This window comes from Pristiophorus japonicus, chromosome 13, assembly GCF_044704955.1.
Source record: "Pristiophorus japonicus isolate sPriJap1 chromosome 13, sPriJap1.hap1, whole genome shotgun sequence".
NCBI lineage: Eukaryota > Metazoa > Chordata > Chondrichthyes > Pristiophoridae > Pristiophorus > Pristiophorus japonicus.
Genome location: NC_091989.1, coordinates 146,251,146 through 146,276,735, shown reverse-complemented (window position 1 = coordinate 146,276,735; position 25,590 = coordinate 146,251,146). Strand labels below are relative to the sequence as shown.

The window sequence follows — 25,590 nt, the reverse complement described above, 5'->3', positions numbered from 1 at the left end:
ATTCAATTGAAGAGTTTAGCAACAATATGGGGAAGATTTCCCCGTGCACTATCTGTAATAGAATTGTAATCTTGTTCGGGTTAACAATTTCACATATAGGAAATACGTCCCCATAGCGGTTTTAGCAACACAACATTGAAGTTATGAAGCTTTAATATGATGAATACTTTGTTGATGCATGTGTTTGGATGCAATTTGAAAAATAGAATAGTAGGATTAGATTTTTTTAGTGAAGGAGACAACCCTAATAATCTCTCCTTTAAATCCATTTTTTATACTACCAAGATTGCCAAGTTGTCAAAATGAAATAATTGTCACTGACTTGTTGAAAAGTACTCCAGGCTTCTAAAAATGTTGATGTATTTTTTTAACTGATAATATTGCAAGGTAATTTTTACAGGCCTATAAATGAAGGTGACAGCTTACTTTTGCAGTACAACAGTACTGTCATAAAGATGTCTTCAAATTTAATTAAAATATTTTGAACTATATGAGAAGGCTGACTGACAATTGTGTGCAAATTTTATTTCCAGATAATTTTTAAACTCAGCCAGTCAATACTATCAGAGAGAATTATGTCTCTTCAAATGAACTAAAAGTAATGTGGAGTCAACGTTTTCCTGTCCATACAATATAGGACTGTTAGGAGGTATTGGGGATGGAATTGGACCTCGTTGCGCCCATTTTCCAGGCAACAAACAGCAGCCCAATTTAGAGGGACAATCTCTCACACCCAAACAGCATCAGAAACATGATCGACGTCATATAGGTTCGGGCGCTGTAATGGCGATCCTGGTGGCCACCTAAAACAGGCGTTTGACCACTTAGGTATGCAAATAAGGCACATAATGTCTATTTTAGGATCAATCCTAGAAATTAATTTTCCAACAGCAGGGCAGACATCAGGCTTGCTGTGCTCAGGATTACCTGACCTAACTATGACCTAACCACTGATCCTTTAGAGCAGGGCAGGCATCGGGTTTGCTGTGCACAGGATTACCTAACCTAACTATGACCTAACCACTGGTCCTTTAGAGCACTGCTGGAGTTCACTACCAAAAAGGTAACTTTTAAAATAATAGTGTAATGGTTATGTTACTGGACTAGTAATTCAGAAGCCTGGACTACTAATCCAGAGAATGCACTTTTAAATCCCAGCAAGGCAGTTCGAGAATTTAAATTCAGTTTAATAAAAATCTGGAAATAAAAAAACCTGGTATCAGTCAAAGTAAAGATTGTCGTAAAAACCCAATTGGTTCACATGTTCTTTCGGAAGGCAACCTGCTGTTCTTACCCAGTCTGGCCTATGTGTAACTCCAATCCCACACTAATAGACTGACTCTTAACTGCCCTCTGAAGTGGACTAGTGCAAACCACTCGCATGTATCAAACCACTAGTTGATCCTGCTCTTCAGGATAATCTTGGAGCAATAGAAGAAGTTGATCATAGAAAGGGAGCAAAAATATAGCCTAAGGCCATTAAACTAGATCTGGGCGTGAACAGCAAATCACAACATACCTCACATGATGAGGTCATGAGGATAGCTTTTGTACCAGGGAGAATGGTGAGAGTGTGAGACCATCTGGGATTGAAGAAAAAAAAGAAGGACTTGCCTTTCATGACCTCAGGATGTCCCAAAGCGCTTTATAACCAATGAAGTACTTTTGCAGTGTAGTCACTGTTGTAATGTAGGAAATGCAGTAGCAAATTTGCGCACAGCAAACTCCCACAAACAACAATATGATAATGACCAGATAATCTGTATTTTTAGTGATGTTGATTGAGGGATAAATATTGGCCAAAACACCAGGGATAACGCCCCTGCTCTTCTTCAAAATAGTACCATGGGCTCTATTATGAACATCTGAGTGAGCAGACGGGGCCTCGGTTTAACGTCTCATCCAAACATGGCTCCTCCGACAGTGCAGTGCTCCCTCAGTACTGCACTGGAGTGTGTGTCTAGATATTTTGTGCTCCAGTGTCTGGAGTGGGACTTGAACCCACAATCTTCTGACTCAGAAGCGAGAGTGCTACTCACTGAGCAATGGCTAACAGAAAATTTGAAAGATAGAAGTAAGACAATTATGGAGTAGATCGATGGAGACGTCAATGTCAGGGCTACAGGCCAGTGGAGGGTGTGGTTGAGTTTGAGAGTGCATTTGTGAGGGAGTTTGGAGATAGTTTTTCCCAGGGGCAGATGCTGATAGTAGCGGGGTTTGGGATGGACATTGTGATATGTAGGAGAAAGGAGAAAGGGAGCAATGAAAGAGCACGCTGTTGGTGATGGGTTTTAAGATTCCCCCCGGGGTCGAAATTCAGGGTCCGTATAAAGCCCATTCCTGCCATTTTGCAGAGGCTATGCGGCGGAATCGAGTGGCCGTCATATGCAGTCCATTGCTGCCCTGGCCGAAATTCAGCTCGGGGATTTTTTGGCCTGTCCCCACTTCCGCCCTGCTGCTGCCGAGCAGCGCAAACGTGTCATCAAAGCTCACATTGCAACTATCCCTCACCTCATTTTAATCCGCCCCAAATTTAATTTTAAAAATCCATGAGCTGCTGGATGGTGCCCCCAACAGCTTTTTCTGTCAGTGCACCACCTTCTGCCTGTGTGTGACCCGGTAGCCTGGCGGCCCTTCAAGGGGAGGGCCCACTGCCGTGGCCGCCATGTTACTTTTGCTGGCCGACTTCACAATTGGCCAGCAAATTATTGCCCCGGGTTCTGCCGGGCTGCCAACAGGCAGCCTGGCACCCCCTTGAGGGTGCCAGGCCACTGATCTGGCTGAAACCCTCCCTGGTGGCCCAGAGGCCGAAGCTAAAAAAATCCCCGACTCGCTCCCCTTTAACGGAGGGGAGAGAGCGTGGTGACACACACGCGCTGTGATGTCACCACCGCTCCGCCGTTGAGTGACAGCGGCGGAGACTCGATCCCATCCCAACTTCCGCCCCTCAGCATGACTTACCGTCGTACTTCCACCCCCACTATGACCGACTTCCGGTCCGACATCAAAAACATTTCAAAGTGCCTAAAATCGATCCAAAGTCGGCCTCATTGCTCCCGGCAGAAATCCAGATAAGAAATCGTTGGTGTGCCAGCTTTCTGGCATGCCTGAATTTCGGCCCCCCGCATGTGATGAAGTTCATGGGGTGGGCATGCGCGTCAGCAGAGGAGTTGTTTGGAATGGTGAGTTTGACAGAGATGAATGTGACAAGGATGTCGATGGAGCTAAAGAAGGGTATGTTCAGGTGGAATTTGAAGGGAAGTGGAGCTGAGTCCACTTGGAGTTGGAAATGTAGCGTTGATAAGTGTAGAAACTGAGGACAGACAGTAGGGAGGAATTTTCATCGAGGAAGGTACTTAGGATGCTGGAGGTGTGGTAGATAAGGAAGATTTTGATAAAGGGCAATAGAAGATGAGGTGTTTGATTGTAAGAGGTAGCCAATGGGTCATTTTCAGGTAGGCAGGCTGTAACTAATGGGGTGCCGTAAGGATTTGTGCTGGGGCTTCAGCTATTTACAATCTATTTAGATGGCTTAGATGAAGGGACTGAGTTCTATGTTCCCAAGTTTGCTGACGATATAAGAACATAAGAAATAGGAGCAGGAGTAGGCCACCTGATCATGGACCACTTCCCTGCCCGCTCCCCATAACCCTTTATTTTCTTATTGCTCATAAATCTGTCTATCTCTGACTTAAATATATTCAATGACTCAGCCTCCACAACTCTCTGGGGCAGAGAATTCCATGGATTCACAACCCTCAGAGAAGAAATTCTCCTCATCTCAGTTTTCAATGGACGGCCCCTTATTCTGAGACTATGAGGCCGATTTTCATCAAGGCCCCCTGCCGCCCAAAGTGCCACCGATCGCTGTCGAACTACCGGATGGTACTTTGGGCGGGATATTTATGGCCGAGGTCCCTCAAGGTCAGTGGGCGGCAAATGGATGACGTACGCCACCAATCTGGGCGGCAGGGTGAGGAGGTTTCATTCTCGGCGGCAGAGGCACTTGCCGCCCAAGTGCCACCGAGGATGGAGTCAGGCCCACGGAGGGTCGAAGACCTGGAAAAAAAAAATCAACAGTAAAACATTAAAAAAACTATCAGAAGATATTCAGGGGACCCCATCCAGGTAAGTCACTGTTGAAAATTTAAAAAAAAATGTTCACTTACTTTTTTTTTCAGGTTCTTCAGACTTACCATGAGGGACAGACCAGCCTGCATCCAGCGGGTCATCCCTGTTCTGCTGCCGAGTCCTGCCAACTCCTGCCCACAGGAATCTGGGAGCTTGGTGGGCGGGAGGTCATTTGCGCCACTTGGCCGTCCGCTGACGTCAGCGGACGGTTACCGGCAGCTCTCTCCTCCCGCCCACTCCAGGCCACCTTAAAAGGGGCACTGGGCAGATCCTATCGAGGAATGTTGGCAGGAGTGGGCAGCAGTCGGCGGTAGTGGGCGGTGGGCTGATGAATTTTGGCCCCTATGTCCCCTTGTTTTAGTTTCCCCTGTGAGTGGAAATATCCTCTCTGCATCCACCTTGTCGAACCCCCTCATTATCATATGTTTCGATAAGATCACCTCTCATTCTTCTGAACTCCAATGAGTGTAGGCACAACTTACTCAACCTATCTTCATAAGTCAAACTCCTCAGCTCCGGAATTAACCTAGTGAACCTTCTCTGAACAGCCTTCAATGCAAGTATATCCTTTCTTAAATACGGAGATCAAAACTGTATGCAGTACTCTAGGTGTAGCCTCACCAATGCCCTGTACACTTGTAGCAGGACTTCTCTGCTTTTATACTCTATTCCCTTTGCAATAAAGGCCAACATTCCATTTGCCTTCCTGATTACTTGCTGTACCTGTATACTAACTTTTAGTGTTTCATGCACAAGGATCCCCAGGTCCCTCAGCAATTTTTCTCCATTTAAATTATAATTTGCTTTTCTATTTTTTCTGCCAAAGTGGATAACCTCACATTTTTGCACATTTTACTCCATCTGCCAAATTTTTGCCCACTCACTTAGCCTGTCTATATCCCTGTGCAGATTTTGTGTCCTCCTTACAACTTGCTTTCCCACCCATCTTTGTAGCATCAGCAAACTTGGCTACATTACACTCGGTCCCTTCATCCAAGTCATTAATATAGATTGTAAATAGTTGAGGCCCCAGCACCGATCCCTGCTGCACCCCGTGGGTACTGCTTGCCAACTGGAAAATTATCCATTTATCCCGACTCTCTGTTTTCTGTTATTCAGCCAATACTCTATCCATGCTAATATATTACCCCCAACCCTATGAGCTTTTATCTTGTGCAGTAACCTTTTATGTGGCACCTTATCGAATGTCTTCTGGAAATCCAAATACACCACATCCATTGGTTCCCCCCTTATCCACTCTGCTCGTTACATCCTCAAAGAACTCCAGTAAATTTGTCAAACATGATATCCCTTTCATAAAACCATGCTGACTCTGCTTGATTGAATAATGCTTTTCCAAATATCCTGCTACTGCTTACTTAATAATGGACTCCAGCATTTTCTCAATGACAGATGTTAGGCTAACTGGTCTATAGTTTCCTGCTTTTTGTCTGCCTTCTTTTTTAAATAGAGGCGTTACATTTGCGGCTTTTCAATCCGCTGGGACTGCCCCAGAATCCAATGCATCCACTATCTCTGCAGCCACTTCTTTAAAGACCCTCGGATGTAAGCCATCAGGTCCTGGGGATTTGGAGCTACGTAGGAAATTAAGCTGCGAGGAGGACAAAAGGAGTCTGCAAAGGCACATAGACAGGTTAAGTGAGTGGGCAAGAAGGTGGCAGATGGAGTATATTGTGGGGAAATGTGAGGTTATTCACCTTGGTAGGAAGAGTAGAAAAACAGAGGGGGAAAAATTGGGGTCCTTTGTGCCTCCCGTTAGAGCCCCCATGCCCATTGTCACCGTGCCCAGCGACCTGTTTTTGCCCCGGAGCAAAAATTTGGTAGCGTACCGTGAGGCTACCATGGGTGATTGTGCCCTTTAGTTTATATTGCCTTCCTCGTTTTTCCTACCAAAATGTATCACTTTTCTGTGTTAAATTGCTTTTGTCACATTTCCGTCCATTTCACCAGCGTGTCTGTCTTCTTGAAGTCTATCATTATCCTCCTTACTGTTCACTATAGTTCCAAGTTTTGTGGTATCTGCAAATTTTAAAATTGTGCCCTGTACACCCAAGTCCAGGTCATTAATATATATCAAGAAAATCAGTGGTCCTCGGGGAACACCACTGTATACTTTCCTCTAGTCCGAAAAACAACCGCTCACCACTAATCTGTTTCCTGTCACTTAGCCAACTTATTGCAAAGAGGTTGGAGGATAAGTGTGAGGAAGTCTCGCTGCAATTATACAGGGCTTTGGTGAAACCACATCTGCAGTACCGTGTACAGTTTTGGTCTCCTTATCTGAGGAAGGATATACTTGCCTTAGAGGCTCTGGAACGAAGGTTCACTAGACTGATTCCTGGGATGAGGGGGTTGTTCTATGAGGAGAGATTGAGTACAATGGGACTGTACTCTCTGGAGTTTAGAAGATTGAGAGGCGAACTCCTTAAAACATACAAGATTCTGAGGGGGATTGACAGGCTAGATGCTGAGAAGCTGTTTTCCTGGCTGCAGAGTCTGAAATAGGGGTCGGATATTTAGGACTGAAATGAAGAGAAATTTCTTTACTCAGTGGTTTGTGAATCTTTGGAATTCTCTACTCCAGAGGGCTGTGACTGCTCAGTTGTTGAGTATAATCAAGGCTGAGATCGATAGATTTTTAGAATCAAGTGATATGAGGATCTGGTGGGAAAGTTGAATTGAGGTTGAAGATTTAATGCAGAAAAGTGCGAAATGATATATGTTGGTAGAAAGAATGAGGAGAGGAAATATAAACTAAAGGGTACAACCCTAAAGAGGGTGCATAAACAGAGAGACCTAGGGATATATGTGCACAAATCGTTGAAGGTGGCAGTGCAGATTGAGAAAGCAGTTTAAAAAAAGCTTACGAGATCCTGGGTTCATGAATAGAGGTATGGCGTACAAAAGCGTGGATATTATGATGAACCTGTATAAAACAGTGGTTTGCCCTCAGCTGGATAATTGGCCCCAAGTTTCGTGCCGCGGCGAAAACGGCGCACCTCCGAGCTGGGCGCCTGTTTTTCGCGCCGAAAACTGCGCCTAAAAAAAGGTCCGATATTCTCGAGCTCCTTGGAGCTCGATGTCTGCTTGGCGCGGCGCGTTCTTCGTAGCAGGGGGCGGAGCCTAACACTCGCGCCGATTTTCTAAGTAGCAGGGGGCGGGTACAATTTAAATTAGCCTTTGTGGTGCCGGCAACCCTGCGCGTGCGCGTTGGAGCGTGCGCGCACGCGCAGTCTCACACAAACATTGGCACTCGCCCATTTTTAAAAATACTGCAGAAAAAGTGAAGATTTGTTTCTTGGATCCCTGCAAAGGCTTGTAATTTAATTTTTTTTGATATTTCTGTGTGTGAGGGAGTGCTTTTAGCAGTACTGCTGAATAAATCACCTGCTGAAATCAGTGAGTTCAGCTTTTCACTGCTAAACTTGCAGAACCGGTGCTGCATTGGTGCATGCAAATTAAGGACTGTGTGTTTGGAGAAATAAGAGTGGCAATTCAACTTTGCAATAATACGTGGTGTTGACAATGCAGCATCCATTCTGCAAATTTAAATATAAAACTGTCGATGTGGCTGCCTCTCCCTGTCCAAATGGCCTCAGTCCCCCTCACAGCTCGAAGGCTGCTGCTGTATCTTCGGCTGCCGGCCAGCCACTGACACCGCTGATATCCTATGGCCGAATGGCCTCACGTCCGTCCGCTGCTGATTCTTCGGCTGCCGGCCAGCCACTAATGCCGCTGCTATCTCATGGCCGAATGGCCTCATATCGGTCCGCTGATTCTTCGGCTGCCGGCCAGCCACTGACGCCGCTGCTATCTCATGGCCGAATGGCCTCATATCGGTCCGCTGATTCTTCGGCTGCCGGCCAGCCACTGACGCCGCTGATATCTCATGGCCGAATGGCCTCGGGTCCATCCGGTGCTGCTTCTTCATGGCCAGCCACGAAGAGAATGAAGGCCTGCCTCAAGCACTGCAGCTCAGCTCGAAGCTTGCTGCCGCTGCCGTCAAAACACTGACGCCACACCACTGCCTGTCTCCAACATGAAAGGCCTGCCTGAAGCACTTTCACACAGGTAGGAACATGGTTTATTTAATCTTTTCTTTGCTTCTAAATTTTTATTCAGGTTGGATTTATTTGTATAATATTTGTATAAGTATAACTAAGGATTGATTGTAGAATTTAATGACTTCCCTTCCCCCCCTCCCCCACCACCTCGTTCCCTACGCCTAATTTGTAACCTGCGCCTGATTTTCTAAAGTGTAGACAAGGTTTTTTCGAGCGTACAAAAATCTTCACTTACTCCATTCTAAGTTAGTTTGGAGTAAGTTTTCACTCACGAAACTTTGAAATCAGGCGTAAGTGGCTGGACACGCCCCCTTTTGAAAAAAAATTCTGTACCAAAGTGAAACTGTTCTAACTGACTAGAACTGGAGCAAACTAAATGTGGAGAATTCCGATTTCTAAGATACTCCGTTCTACACCAGTTGCTCCTAAAAATCAAGAGCAAATCATGTGGAAACTTGGGGCCATTGTGTCCAATTCTGGGCACCGCATTTTAGGAAGGTTGTGAAGGCCTTAGAGAGGGTGCAGGAAAGATTTATGAGAATGATTCCAGGGATGAGGGACTTCAGTTACGTGGACAGACTAGAGAAGCTGGGGTTGTTCTCCTTAGATAGAGAAGACTTAGAGGAGATTTGATATAGATATTTAAAATCATGAGTTGTCTAGACAGAGTAGATAGAGAGAAACTGTTCCCATTGGCAGAAGGGCCAAGAATCAGAGGACACAGATTTAAGGTGATGGGCGAAAAAACCAAAGGGGACACGAGGAAAAACGTTTTTCACGCAGAGACTGGTTAGGATCTGGAATGCACTGTCTAAAGGGGTACTAGAGGCAGACTCAATCACAGCTTTCAAAATGGAGTTGGAGAAGTTCCTGGAAAAAAAGAAATTGCAGGGCTACAGGGAAAGGGCGAGGGAGTGGGACGAGCTGAGGAGCTTTTGTACAGAGCTGGCATGGGCTCGACGGGCCAAATGGCCACCTTCCATGCTGTAACCATGCTATGATGAATTGATTCCATATCTATAAGATTAGCCATGATATTATTGAATGGTGGAGCAGGCTCGTGGGGCCTTATAGCCTACTCCTGCTCCTATCTCTTGTGTTCTTAATAAACATTTCGGACAAAGTGGGATTTAGAGATGAGTGACACTGCATCACCATTGTGGTTCATGCGGAAAACTGAACAGAAATATGAGCCTACTCAGGGTAGTCTCGTGAGAGGGAAGGAGTCATTATCAATGAAGTAGGATTCAGTCAGGCTCCGGATGTTGATGTATTCCTCCAAGATGAGGCCATGGATGGTGCGGGTCTCATTTACAAGAAAGACATTTTTCAAATTGATATTAGCCAATGGTTCACTCAGAGGAGTTGAGGGAAGACTCACTTGGGGATTAGAACTGATGTGGGAGGAGGAAAGGAGAATTGTCAATCACTTCTACTGGATTTGTAAAAGCTGGCTTCAAATTCTCAAACTGCAGTGTTGGGTTTTGGACTCACGTTCTCTGGATTATTTGTCCCTTTCTCTGGATTACATAATGTAAACGCTACTGTGCCATACCGGCCAGCATTGCCGCATCCCTAAGAATGAATAATAATAAAATAAAAGATTGGCAGATCTGTCCTTTTGGAGCATGATGGGAAGCAGGAATATGGATGAGACGATTAAGACAATTTCAGTAACTACTTATGTAGAACCAGCAACATGGCGGGTCGGGGGGCTATGTTAGCATCGTGGTTATGTTAGTGGACCAGTAATCCAGAGGCCCGGACTAATGATCTGGAGAAGTGAGTTCAAATCCCACCACGGCAGCTGGGGAATTTAAATTCAGTTAACTAAATAAATCTGGAATTTAAATAAAAAGCTAGTATCATGACCATGAAACTACTAGATTGTAGTTAAAAACCCATCTGCCATCCTTACCCAGTCTGGCCTATATGTGACTCTAGACCCACAGCAATATGTTTAACTCTTAACTGCCCTCTGAAATGGCCACACAGTTGTACTAAACTATTTCTACAAAGTCAGCATTGTGTACCTTCACTGCAGTGGTTCAAGAAGGTGGCTTACCACCATGTTCTCAAGTGCAATTAGAACATAAGTAATAGGAGTAGAAGTAAGCCATTTGACCCCTTGAGCCTGCTCTGTCATTCAATGAGATCATGGCTGACCTACCACAACTTGCCAGCGGCATCCACATATGAAAAATGGACAGGTAAAGATCATCTGGTCCATTGAGCCCGTCTGACACAATTGCGATACCTTGTGTATCACAACATATACATTCTACGCCACCCAAAACTATGTGATCTCCCAGGAGAGGCAAAAAAACATTAAAAACCCAGGTCAATTTGGAGGAAAAAATCTGGGAAATTCCCCTCCGACCCATCTAGGCGATCGAACCTAGTCCAGGAGATCACTCTGGCCATTAAATTCCCCGCAGTACCTACCTTCTGTAAGAGTTAATCTCCGCCGCAGCCAGAAACAAATCCAGCTTTTGCTTAAAGAAATTCAGTGAGTCTGCATCCACCACATGAAATGGCAGCTTGTTCCAGAGGTCGTCTATTCTCTGTGAAAAGATCCACCTCCTGACATCTAACCTAGACCTAGCCTTATACAACTTACATTTGTGACCCCTTGTCCTGCCTAATCTAGTTAATTGAAATAAACGTTCAGCTGGAACACTGTCTATTCCCTTCATTATATTATAAACCTCAATCAAATCCTCCTTAGGTCTACGCTGCTCTAAGATAAAAGAGCCCCAACTCTTTTAACCTATCTTGATAAGGAACGAATATCCCAGGAACGAAAAAAATAGAAAAAGAATGTGCCACGAAAGTGTGGTGAAGGTTGCCAGGTTGATGCAGAGTAACACTGCAAGCTTGTTCAGCAGTGATAATAGCCTGGCATGGCAGAGTGAAAGGATTTCAATAGGAGAATAGCAACATAGCTAGTTTTCTAAACTAAACAGATAAAGTAGCATTTCTGTGATTGCAAATATGCCCAATAAAAAGAATAGTTGCCAATTACAGAGCTCACAGAAGGAATCAGACAAAGCAACGCTCACACACTGGTCTTCCAATGTTCACTGGCTGGTTTACTGGTGGTGGCTGCTGTGCATTGTCCTTTTGGTTTTCTATTGCTTGCAGCTCCTCTTCATCCAATTCCAAGTTGAAGCCTCTGGCTTTGACAATATTGTGCAGCATATTGTATAGCATATTGCTATAATTATGTAGACCTTCTCTGGGGCATACTGTAAGCTCTTCCCTGGAGCATTCTGTTACTTTGTATGTCACATGCCTTATCACTGAGAACCTTAGTACACCCATGCTCATTGTATCTGTTTTCTACTGGTGTACAGGGTTGTGTAGAGATGTTATTAGCCATAGTGACATAACTCACATCTCCAGAGACCATCCTTCCTATAATTATGTCACATTTGCCCCATAAAAAGCATGCTATTTCAAAGGAGATACCAAAATAAATATTCAAAATTGCCTTGATTAATTAGACTAGAAGACCAGCCCCTTTGGGTATCTCCAATAATTAACAAATCTTGATCTAGAAGATGTTAACAACCTTGCCGAATGAGCGTGTAAATGGCAAATTAATTTCCAAATATATAAGTGTGAGGCAGTACATTTTGGCAGGAGGAATAAGTAAGCCAGCTATTCCTTGAAAAATAAGAGTCTCAATGGGGTAGAGGCACATAGAGATCTAGGGGTACAGATACACAAATCATTAAAAGTAGTAACGCAGGTTAACAAAGCCATTGAGAATTGCAAACATAACACTGGGCTGCATGTCTAGAGAAATAGACTTATAGCAGAAAGAATATGTTAAACCTATATAGAATCTTGGTTAGACTGTGCTTAGTAAACTGTACACTGTTCTGATCTTCATGGGCTAGACTTTCCTATCATTTTCGCAGGCTCTCGGCGATTTTCTCAGCGGTACAGCTGTTTTTCCGCCCGGCGAAAGTTTCCCCCTTAGTTTTTTAGTAGTACCGCCCAAATCTGAAAATGCCTGCCGGGACCAAACTGCCAACATGCAACACCGAGAAAATCGCCAGGACGCAAGTTTGGCCTCAACGGAAGCCCGTCCAGATCGCTGAGGGAACCGCCCTGTAAAAGCTGCTTAAACAGGGCGGTAGGTTAGTACTCTGCAAAGAAAGGTAAGTTAAAGGTTCTTTTTTTAAAATTTTAAATGGCGATTAGGTGTAAAAGTGTCTTGGGAATGCGTTTTACATTTTTATTTTTTTTATTGACTTTTTAAAAAAGTTTTCCTCCTTCCCGAGGCCCAACCGCAGCCTCGGACTAAATTAAAAAAAAACGCCTGTTCCCCTTAACCGCCGAGAAAACCGACGAGAATAAAGGTGCAACGCCCATTTTCTCGCCGAGTGATTAGTTTTAACATAAAAGTGGAAATTCTCGTCAGCGTTACTTACCAAACATTAGCATTTTTCTGAATGGGCAATCGGGCGTTGTGGGGCTCATAGGAAGTCTAGCCCCACATTACAAAAATGATATAGAAGCACTGTGGAAAGTACAAAATGTTTTTACAAGGAAGATACCAAAACTGAAAGGGTTCAACTGTCAAGAAATACTGAACAGGTTGAGGCTCTTTTCTCTAGCTAAAAAGATTGAAGTGACCTGATGGAGGTATTTAAAATTATGAAGGGGTTGGAAAGGCTAGTCATAGAGATGTTTCCACTTGTGGGGAGTTCAAAACTAGGATCCATAAATATAAGATAGTAATAAATTCTATAAGGAATTCAGGAGAAACATCTTTACACAGAGAGTGGCGAGAATATGGAACTCCCTACCATATGGAATGGTTGAGGCAAATAGCATAGATACATTGGCTGGGCCGGATGGCCTGTTTGTGCTGTAAATTCTATGTAATTAGTTTTGACTAGATTTTTAGTTAGCATCTACACTGAGGCTTTTATGCTTCAGAATACTTATAATACTGTTGCCAGTATTTTTCAGCACCTTGAATGTTTCAAATTACTCTCAGAAACTAGAGCTTCACATTTAGATTTTATTTAGTGGCTTTGCAAATGTTCTTGGAGAATATGTACATAATTTTAAACTTGATTGAAGCAATGAAATGAGATGGTTTGTGAAGTGGATTATAGAATAGTATGTAGCTATTTGCTCATGTTTTTCTTCATTGAACTGGGAGGTAACATTAATCTTAAGAGCAATTTTTGGCAGTCCTTCCTCCCAAAAGGTTTTGGGTTAGGGACCCTTGTGGCAAAGATGATTTTTTATTGTACTTCATAAGTCATCCAGTTGGTGGACTTCACCTATGAAAGGCTGAAACCGTACAACATATCCTGTGCTTAAAATACAATTTTAGACTCCAATTTTAAAGTTGCAAGAACTAAGCTATATGGAGTGCTATGTGCTCCTCAATGTCAAGGAGTTAATGATAACTAGATGATTATTTTTGGTATCAGTGTCTAAATGTTTAATGCATTTCCAACCAAAATGGTTAGGTTAATGTCTCAAGCCTTTGCTGGGAAGCATTTAAAAAGGAATTAGATTACTAGCATAAAAGTGACCTGCAATTACTGGGTTTATTTAAAATGAAGCTGTCACAATAGAAATTCTAAAAAGCTTTGCAGAGCCCCAGGAGTCATCTCAACCCAGTCATTATCAGCCTTTCTCAAGTGATAAGGGGCATAGAACTAAGAGGTAGGTAAAAAGGAAAGGGAAGGGAAATCCAAAGTGCAGACAGTCTTCAGGAAAGTGACAGACCAACCCAGCACCCAAACCTCAGGTTGAAGTTGAGATTGTGCTGAATACGGTGATTGTGAGATGGGTGGCCATCCGTGTCACTCCACTGTACCGTCCCCATAGGTCAGCATTGTAGCATACCTGCAAGGAGATGGTAGCTTTTCTTCCTCCTCCTCTCACAGGGTCCTGGGTTCACTCTCACTCTCACTCTAGTTGTAGCAGTATTAGCAAAGGTTTAACAATCACACTGCACATTACCAGTTCAAATATTTTAGTTGTGCACTTTAACCAAATGCCCCCTGCAAGGGGGTCACACTCCAAATTAAATTTTTTCTCGTGCCCCTTTTTTTTGGGGGGGGGGGTGGGGTTTTTTAGGGCACTAAAAACAGAAATTATACAAGTGACCCCTGGCTAAAACGGGGGTGAGGGGGTGGGGGGGGGGTGCGCATTAAAACCGACAAATTAAACAAATGAAACTTTAAACTTAAATGATCAAATTAAAATTTGGTTGCCGGGGGTGATGATGCACTCCAGTCCCTCTGGCGCCCACTTCGCGCGGAAGGCCGTGAGAGTACCAGTGGACGCTGCATGCTCCATCTCCAGGGACACACTGGCTCAGTTGTAACTGCGGAAGAGAGGCAGGCAGTCGGGCTGAATGACCCCCTCGACCGCCCGCTGCCTGGACCGGCTGATGGCCCCCTTGGCCGTGCCCAGGAGCAGTCTGACGAGGAGGCCTTCCGACCTGCCCGCTTCCCTCCGCACAGGGTGCCCAAAAATCAGGAGTGTGGGACTGAAGTGCAACCAGAATTTGAGGAGCAGCCACTTCAGATACTGGAATAGGGGCTGCAACCTCACACACTCCATAAAAACATGGAACATAGACTCCTCCAGACCGCGGAAATTGCAGGCGGCCTGGGAATCCGTGAACCGACTTAAAAAACTTATTGCACGGAACTACTCCTTGCAACATCCTCCAGGCCAAGTCCCCAATAAATAGAGAACTCCCGCATACAGTGCACTCCATTGGGGACCCCCGCCTCCTCCGGACTGCAAGATGGTGCGCCATGGCGTGTCCGGACGGCAGACGAGGATGGCAAGGTGGAGAGTGTGCAAGAGCAGCCCGTACAGGAAACCCCTCCGCTCAGAACTGTAAGGCACAGACGGGATTTCCCCGAGGAGACTCAAGTTGTGAGGCGCCGGCGCCCGAGGGAGGTTTCGGGGCTTGGCGCCAATGAGGAATTCCATCTGGACGGGGGTCAGTTCGGACGGGATCTCCCCACGAGCTTGAGCCTCCTCAACACACCTAACAGAGTCAGGGCCCAGCACTGTTTTTAGTGACTCGATGGCATTGACCGCGCAGCGGATGTCAGTCCAGTTTAGGCACCGTGCCAACATGTCTGGCGCCATCCAGCCCACTCCTCCGCCATCAAGCAGGTCCCTGACCCTGGTCACCTTGCCAGCCACAGCCCACCCATCTGTCTGCCACCTAAAACCGCGGTCGTGGAGGTACGGTTTCCTGAGCAGCGACTCCTGCAGGACAGCCGCCACTCCAGACGGTGGAGAGCTGCGTTTGGTGGCGACTCTATACCAGACCCTGATGAGTTCCTGGTAAAAGACAGGCAGCCCCTGCATGGCGGTCCTGACGCCCCACAGGCTCACAAACAGGAGCTGCGTGTCGTAATTGAGGCTGTACTGCTGGCGGAAGAGATACGTCGCCAGCGCACACCACCTAAGAGGGGGCTCGAGGTAGAGGTATTTCTGCAGTGTCTGAAGACAGAAAGTCGCATGCTGGATGCTGACTCACACCAACGCCTGACCACCCTCCCAAACGGGAGACTCAAGACTGCAGCAGAGACCCAGTGCTTCTTGTTATTCCAGAAGATGTCCACCAACTTCTTCTGTATTTGGCAACAATTGCAGAGGGAGGGGGAAAAGTGACCAGCCGGTACCACAGCATAGCGGCCACCAGCTGGTTTATGACTAACGTTAGGACAGCACTCGAGCAGTCCTGCCCAGTGCACAAGGCGAGCGGCGACTTTGGCCTCCAGCTCCTGCCAGTTCACTGGCCAGACTTCCTCATCTGGGCTAAGGTAGACTCCCAGATAGAGGAGATGAGTCGACCTCCAGGCAAAATGTTCCAGACTCCTGGTGGGTCAGTGGCGAGTGGACTCCCTGCCACTGACCCACCAGGAGTCCGGAACATTTCTCCCAGTTAATCCTGGTGGAGGATGCGGCCGAGTAAATCTCCTGGCACTCACGCTCCGCAGGTCAACAGGATCCTTGACCATGAGGAGCACGTCATCGGCATAAGCCAAGAAGACGACCTCCACGCCTGGCCCTTACAGAGCCAGTCCCGTCAACCTCGTCCGCAGGAGGCGCAGGAAAGGCTCCACGCAGATGGCGTATAACTGGCCGGACGTGGGGCATCCCTAGCGCACCCCTCTCCCAAACCGAAGGGGCACCGTCAAAGACCCGTTAACCTTAATCAGACACTCTGCGGCGGTGTAGAAAAGTCAGATCCGGGCGACGAAATGCATCCCGAACCCGAAAGCGCGCAGAGTTCTGAACAGATACTCGTGATCCATCCTGTCGGACATCTTCTCCTGGTCTAGGGAAAGGAAGGCGACCAACAGAACAGCCTCCTGGCAATGGTGGACCAGGTCCCGGACCACATGGATGTTGTCGTGGATTGTCCGACCTGGGACCATGTAGGACTAGTCGGGGTGGATTATGTGGTCCAGCATGGTGCCAAGGCGAGCAGACATCACCCTGGCAAAAATTTTGTAATCCGTACTGAGGAGGGAGACCGGGCGCCAGTTCTTAAGTAGGCGGAGATCGCCCTTCTTAGGCAGCAGGACGATGACTGCCCTGCGCCAAGAGAGGGGCATCTCCCCGGTCGCCAGACTTTCCCCCAGGACCCGCACGTAGTCGCCTCCCCAAGATGTCCCAGAATGCCCTGTGGAACTCCACGGTCAGCCCGTCCAGCCCCGGGAACTTTCCCCTCAAGAGCTGGTTGAGGGCATCGGTCAGCTCCGCCAGGCTTAGCGGAGCGCTGCAAGGAGATGGAGTCAAGTTTCAAGTCACAGCTGACCACAGTGAGATCCTTATTGAAATATACAAATTGGGCTCCGCTGACATAATTGAGGCTCTACTGCTATTTTAACTTGAGACCTATGCAGGGAAGCAACTGTGGCTTGTAAGGCTAACCTACTGGGCAGAGGAGTCTAGCCCAGAAGGGGCCTAAAAAGGAAAGTAGTTTCCTCTTTTAAAAAAATTATTCCTGTGGATCCTGGATGTGCAGGAGCGCTCGCCTAGGTCCCACATAGAAAGTTTAGGCATCCTTTCCCTAGATCATGAAGCGCTCACAGAACCCTTCTGATGACTTACCCGAATGCTGGGGACTATTCCTTCAGTTCTTGGTGGCGGAGTCAGTGGCGAGGAAGCGGAGACCATGGGGCAGGGCTGAAGAAGTGGCTTCCGTCTTCTTAATATTTAGTTAAGGCTCATCCAGGACTGGATATCAGACAAGCAGTTTGACAGAACAGAGACAATGGAGGGATCACGAGCAGTGGTGGAAATATGCAGCGAGATGTCATCGGCACATATGTGGAAGCTGATCCAATGTCTGACTATGATGTCACTGAACATACACATAACTTGCATTTAAATAGCACCTTTTAATGTAGTAAAACACCTCCAAGGTATTTAGATAAGAAAGAGAAGGGGGCCAAGGACAGACAATGAAATAAATTTGAAGAGAAGTGTTTTGAAATGATTTATTGTAAAGTGCAGGAAATGGTAGTGCACACAGAAACAACCTATCCGGATGGTGCTGAAACTTCCTTGCAGTGATAGTTTTGTGGAGATAACACACTTTGGTCTTTTTTTTTTAAACCCATTGCAACTAATGGTAATAATATCTATGAACACCCAGAAGGAGAGATTCTTTTTTCAACACTTCTTCCCCCTAACACCACTGGATTCTTTGAAAAGTAAAAGAATAATCATTGGGTCTCTACATCATTAGAAATCTTGACAATATCACCTGACTCCAATCGCATCTCATTTCTCCTGCAGCTGAAACCTTTAACTGTGCTTTTGTCACCTCGGCTTGATTTCTCCAAAGTTTGCATTGCTAGCCTCCCATTCGCCATTCACCATAAACTCCATCTTGTTCAAAACTTAGCCACCATATCCTTTCATTGCACTAAGTTCCACTTTCTTTTCTCGCTGACTTACTTGGGCTCCTTATCTTCAAACTTAGTGAATTTTAAATCCTCATCTTTGTCTTTAAATTCCTTCATGACCTCACACCACCCTTTCTCTGCAACCTCCTCCAAACTTATAACCCATTCTACATCCTCTGGCCTTCCTACTTTGCTCTGTTGAGCATTCCCCATCCCTTTGCTCAACTAATGGTGGCCTAAGCACTTTTTTCTAGATTTACCTTGCTAAACCCTAGCCTCTCTCTATTCTTTCGCTACCTTTAAAAACCTTCTCAAAACTGTTCTCCTTGACCAAGCTTTTGGTCATCCCTCCTAATTCTTGCACCATGGTTTGCATCAAGTACTTAATTCTTTTCATCTACTATTCTTCCTTCTGTAAAGGCCTTCCATGGGCACCGCAGGACATTAACTGTCTCACTGACCATGAAAATGAGATTGCGATTTAGTTTTATTGTGCACCTTTCAGTTTAATTGGACTATCTGCAATAATGTTTTTATAGTGGTGCCCTCCTCAGATTAAGGGGGCACTTGTAGGGCTGTTTTCTATCCCATTGCCATTCTTTTTGGTCTAATCAAAATAGTCCGTTTTGGGAAGCACTTTCAAACATTTCCTATATTAAATGGTGCTATATGAATGAAAGTTGTTGTTGCTGGTGTTGGAGCATGCTGATACTGCAGCCAATCATGGATAACCAAATTATGTCATTCATGAATCTGCAGTTCATCGGTTTATTTTAGTGTGATATGGTCTGTGCTCTAATAATCACTTGACAATGAAACACTAGCTGCAATAATCATGCCAAGTACTTATTTAAAGAGCCAAACAACCACTTCATGCTTTGAAATAGTCCATGCTCGCATAATATATTGTATTGTATGCAGGAAAGAGGACAGGACACATTATAAATCCCACTGATACCTGAAGCTTTGACCCAGGGAATGAGGAACTGGAAGAACACTGTCAATGGAATGGAAAGCAATAACCATCCCTCAAGAAATGCCAGGTTCAGCATGGGAAGAAATCATTGTTAGACCCCACACTGCAACAAAAAACTGCCAAACCTGGGAGAATGTTAGTAAGAAGGTGGCAAACTGTAAGAAATTGATAAAAGTTAATCAGAATATTAATATTAAAGCTTCCATGACACTATTCAAAGACAACCAGAAAATTCTTCCAGTGTCTTGGCCAACATTCCTTCCCCTCCCAAAAAAGTTGTCTAGTTATTCATTTATTTGCTATTTGTCAGACCTTGCTGTGTGCAAAGGCAAAGGTTTAGTTGTTAAGTGCTTTGGAATGATCTTAGGGTGTGAAAAATACTATATAAATGCAAGTTTGATCTTTCTTTATGTGCATGACATACATCTGTTGTAAAAAGACTTGGAATAAAGTCAGCCCTGACAAACTTCTCATCCTTTAATGCTTCTCTGTTAAAACCAATGTGAGGAAATTAACCAGTGTAATGCTGCCATGAGATAAGGAGGGAAATGAATAATTTAGATGAATGGAAACTGTTATGGAAGATGCAATTCAGCAGTGTTCCTGCAAATCTATATGAGCAGCACAAATTCCAAAATGTTTTTAGACAGCAAGACTTGGATTCTCCTCAGCCAATTCACCTATTTTTGGGTAGTGTAATGATGGTAATTGAAGGAAAATAAGGCAGCAAGGCATTCTGCCAAAACTCCGCCCCAAAAAGAACCTGTCAAAATGTTCCTCTGATGAACCTGCCCTGATCCTGCTGCGCTGCATGAAAATGAGGAGGTGTGGTTCACGTGACCCCCATTATTTTTCATTGTTTCTTCTGCTATACCACCTCCACTCCCTCTGGAACACATGTGAGATTGTGGAAGTCTGTATTGTGTTCCAGAGGGAATGGAGGCCATACTTTCAATCTGCAGTTCTTTTGCAGACTTGAGATTTTTGGAGCCATCTTGGGAATTTAACAATCCAGAACTTTACAGTGAGCACTAGACATTTAAAACATTTTGAACAACGTCACAGATTTTCCAATGAAAATTCCCTTATGAGGAGCCGGATGACGGGCATATAGAGAAGAGAATGGAAGCAAGCGGAGTGAGGTGTCATAGAAAGCATCTGACTCAACTGTATACCAACTTGGGGATCAATCCTTGAAGGCTGCACTTCTCCATGGAGATTACTGGGGAGTTATGCCAGCTGTGAGCTGTAGATTTGCAGCCCACCTCAATAAGGAACACAGTCTTGTTTGTAGCGATTACAGGGATCACTGTGTTGAATTTTTGTGTGACTGGGCCCTAATGGGTAGCCTCAGGTGACCTCAGTTACATCAGTCAGTCCATTGTTCCCCATGGTATTAAATAGGCCACAGATGTTCTGTTCAGGTGGACATCAAAGTTTACTTATCTATGGACCCCACCAAGCAAATAAAGCAGTCAACATTTATAGAGTATTCCCCTGGGTATAGGGTGCCATTAGTGGCACTCATGGGGTGCTCTATAGAATTTACAGTGCAGAAACAGGACTTTCGACCCAACAGATCTATGTTGGTGCATATGCTATACATGAGCCTCATCCCACCTTACTTCATCTCACCCTATCAACATATCCTTTTATTAATTTCTCCCTGATGTGCTTATCTAAATGCATCTATGCTATTTGTCTCAACTATTCCATGTGGTAGCAAGTTCTACATTCTCACCACTATCTGAATAAAGTTTCTCCTGAATTCCTTATTGGATTAATTAGTGACATATTTATGGTCGATAGTTTTGGACTTCCCACAAATGGAAACATATTTTCTATGTCTAACCGATTGACCCCTCCTTTCTAATTTTAAAGACCTCTCTCGGGTTATCTCTGTCCTTTTTTTTTACAGAAAAGAGCCTCAGCCTGTTCAGTCTTTCCCGATAGTTGTACCCTCTCAGTTCTGGTATCATCCTTGTAAAGCTTTTTTTTGCACTTTCTCCAGTACTTCAAAATCCTTTTTGTAATATAGAGCCCAGAACTGTGCACAGTACTCCAAGGTGTTGAAGGCCCCATATGAGAACTCTCTCAATTTTAATGTACTCATCATCATCGATGATCCCTCGAAATGAGGATGACTTGCTTCCACACCAAAAAAAGGACAAGTTCACAGGTGTTTCAATGAAGGAGCCCAACTACACCCTGAAGGGTGGAAGATACCTGTGCGTGGATTTTTTTAACGTGGGGTGGCCGTTGCACACCAGCCACCACACGGGCTTGACAGAGCTAGGTCTTGGTCCAGTGGCAAGGATTAACCAAGACGACTGGAGACCAGCTCTGCTGCATGGACCTAGTGCGCACACATATCGCAGTGTGAGCTGGTCCGTGCTGCTCCTGGGCCCCTGGCCCCGAATTCGCGCCTCCTCTAGGCCCCGATCATGCCCCTCCACAGTCTCTCGCCGCTCCTTTGTCCCGACCTCGCCGCTCCTGCTGTATCTGCCCACATTCCAATCTCCGACCTGGGTCTTGATGACGTCACTCTTCACAGCCGTCGCCCTCCTGCACCAGCTCGCTCTGTACCTTGGTGTGCTGTCGGTGTGATTGTACATGTGAATGCATGCTACCCAGGAAGCTGCCATGATTTATTTGTACATGAGCAATCAAGAATACCAGCATTGTTGAATCAGAACAATGCATGGGATGGTTGATTGGAGACCAAAAATCCCCATTGCTGCCGTAGATTTTGACATATCACTGATATGTATGATAAGCAGCAGAGAACAGTTATAAAATAGGCTAATAGAAGCAGAGAATAGTTATAAAGAGGCTAATAGAACCATTCAAATCGTAATAGAGTCATTAGGAACGTAGGAGTAGGAGCAGGCCATTCAGCTCCTCAAGCCTGCTCCACCATTCAATAAAATGATGGCTGATGCGTGACCTAACTCCATATACCCACCTTTGGCCCATATCCCTTAATGCCTTTGGTTAACAGAAAGCTATTAATCTCTGATTTAAAATGAACAATTTTTTTAAATTTTTATTCGTTGCCAATCTTTCCAATTCTTTGTCAGATCATCTTGTCAGATTACAAACGCCAGAGGTCACCTTGCACACATCAAGGATCACTCTGCGCCAATGCTCTTAGCCAAAAGGCCTAGAGCCACTGCACCGTTCCTGGAAGTACTGCAATACCAGGTTCGTGCCATGGAATTGGATGCGTCAAGCCACCCCACCCACCTCCTATTTCCAAAAAGCATAGGAGAATCACCTTCCTGATCCAGGGAGAACCACGTTGGGGTCATGGTTACTCCCCTGTCAGGTCAGTTACGCATGATCTTAGCCAAAAGGCCGAGAAGCATCAATTGCCGTTTGCAGAAGAGTGTTCCAAACTTCTACCACCCTTTGTGTGTAGAAGTGTTTCCCAAATTCACTCCTGAAAGAAAGGTCTGGCTCTAATTTTTAGTCTGTGCCCCCTAGTTGTAGAACCAGCGGAAATAGTTTCTCTCTATCTACCCTATTTGTTCCCCTCAATGTCTTGAAAACTTTGATCAGATCGCCCCTTGTTAGAAATCAGGGATGCCTAAAAATGTATAAAACTATTATGAAGATATAAAACAGATAAGAATGCTGTGTTTAAATCGTTGTTTTGAACTGGAGACAAATTGTCTATTGAAGATGCTCAGAAATGCTAATGTCTTGGTACCCTGCTGAGATGTTACAGTATTTGCACTATGACAACCATTAACCATGGTTTCAAGTTAAAGCTTCAGTTTGTTTAGGTAGCTTGAAGACAATTTGCATAGAAAAGGCTTGGAATCAATGGAAATTGTAAGTTAACATAAACATGTTGCTACACCGTAAAAGAGATAACGAGCAGTTTTCTGGTTTGGCCACTGGGATCGAAGAGAGGATCAGGGAGAGAGAGATAAGAGATTTCCACAGGAAGAGATCCTGGATTAGTGTAAACAGAGTGACATATGGCCAAAATTGGAAGACATGTTTAAGGCAGGTTCTTGAAACAAGGATCGAGACAAAGAACTAGAAGGCTTATTGGATATTAAGGTTTGAGGGGAACCTCTATAGGTCAAAAGGTCTTGTCAATATCCAGGTTCAGGCCCACCCCTAAAAATAGGTTAAAAGTGATCTCCTGGAAGCTTGTAGTCACAGACGGTGTGAGGGAAGAGCAAAATCAAAGTTGAGCTGGTTGAACACTTTTCGAGTGATCCCATGCTTTATCGAAGGAAGCTCTAGATGAGAGAAAGAGTTATTAAACCAGAGAACTGCTTACGTGCGCCAGCTGTTTGTCCAATCAAAATTGGTATCAACTACCTGTTATGGTTGTATGTTTTTGCTATTGAACTAATGTGTTATATTCCGCCTTAAGCTCTGACTAAACATAATATATCCACCAAATTGGTTTTACAGTTGACCCTGATTATTAAAATGAATAGAGATAGCCTTAACCTGGCATATTTCTCACACCCTTAACCTTTTAAATTCTGGGGAATACAACCCTAATCTGTGTAATCTCTCCTGTAACTTAATCTTTGAAGTCCGTGTATAATTCTGGTAAACCCACGCTGCACTCCCTCCAAGGCCAATATATCCTTCCTAAGATGTGGTGCACAGAACTGCTCACAGTACTCCAGGTGTAGTCTAACCAGAGTTTTATATAGCTTCAGCATAACTTCTACCCCCTTGTACTCTAATCCTGTAGATATAAAGCCAGCATCCCATTAGCCTTTTTGATTATTTTCTGTACATGTTCATGCCATTTTAATGATCTATGTACCTGGACCCCGAAGTCTCTTTGGACATCCACAGTTTTTAGCTTTTCACCATTTAAAAAGTACCCTGTTCTATCCTTTTTAGGTCCAAAGTGCATGACCTCACATTGAAATCCATTTGCCACAGTTTTGCCCATTTACTCAATCTGTCAATATCCCTATGTAATTTTATGCTTCTACCTGCACTGCCTACAATGCCGCCTATCTTTGTGTCATCGGCAAATTTGGATATATGACTTTTTATGCTATTATCTAAGTCATTAATAAATACTGTGAATAGTTGAGGCCCCAACACAGATCCCTGCAGGATATCACTACATAGAAACATAGAAAATAGGTGCAGGAGTAGGCCATTCGGCCCTTCGAGCCTGCACCACCATTCAATAAGATCATGGCTGATCATTCACCTCAGTACCCCTTTCCTGCTTTCTCTCCATACCCCTTGATCCCCTTAGCCGTAAGGGCCATATCTAACTCCCTCTTGAATACATCCAATCAACTGGCATCAACAATTCTCTGCGGCAGGGAATTCCACAGGTTAACAACTGTCTGAGTAAAGAAGTTTCTTCTCATCTCAGTTCTAAATGGCCTACCCTTTATCCGAAGACTATGTCCCCTGGTTCTTGGCTTCCCCAACATCGGGAACATTCTTCCTGCATCTAACCTGTCCAGTCCCATCAGAATCTTATAGGTTTCTAAGATCCCCTCTCATCCTTCTAAACTCCAGTGAATAAAGGCCCAGTTGCTCCAGTCTCTCCTCATATGACAGTCCAGCCATCCCTGGAATCAGTCTGGTGAACCTTCATTGCACTCCCTCAATAGCAAGAGCGTCCTTCCTCAGATTAGTCACATCTTGCCAATTTGAGTACCTACCCATTATCCCTACTGCCTGTCTCCTGCCGCTCAGCCAGTTTCCTAACCAGGTCAATAATTTGCTCTCAATTCTGTGGGCTTCTAGCTTAGTTACCAGTCTCTTATGTGTGACCTTATCAAATGCCTTCTGGAAGTCCATAGACATAAATAACATCCACAGACATTGCCCTGTCCACTACTTTAGTAACCTCTTCAAAGAATTCAATCAGGTTTGTCAGACATGACCTACCTTTCACAAATCCATGCTGACTCTCTCTGATCAACTGAAGATTTTCGAGGGGTTCAATCACCCTATCCTTAATTATAGACTCTAGCAATTTCCTGACAGCAGAGGTTAGGCTAACTGATCTATAATTCCCTGGTTTCCCTCTCTCTCCATTTTTAAATAGCGGAGTGACATGCACAATTTTCCAATCTAAAGGTTCATGAATTGAGTGAACTTTGGAATATTATAGTTAGGGCATCTGCAATGTGCTCACATACTTCCTTTAAAATCCTGGGATGGATACCATCTGTTCCTGGGGGTCTGTCACTCTTCAGTGCCATTATTTTCTTCATTACTGTTATTTTACTTACATTAATCTTATTGAGTCCCTGTCCCTGATTTAGTTTCCTTGGGATTTCTGGCATGCTATCTGTAATATAACACCACTGCTCCACCGAGTGGACTACTGCTCCACCGAGTGGACTACTGTGGTAATGCAATAACTGATGTTAACAATAAAGTCACATGGAGCCATCTTGTAGAATGTGTGTTACATAGAAACATAGAAACATAGAAAATAGTTGCAGGAGTAGGCCAT

At 44.7% G+C, this 25,590-nt stretch overlaps 1 pseudogene; it reads right to left on the bottom strand.

The window, feature by feature from the left end:
• Positions 1-22,285: 22,285 nt before the first annotated feature.
• On the bottom strand, positions 22,286-22,487 carry LOC139279111 (U2 spliceosomal RNA; annotated as a pseudogene).
• Between the last annotated feature and the right edge of the window lie 3,103 nt (positions 22,488-25,590).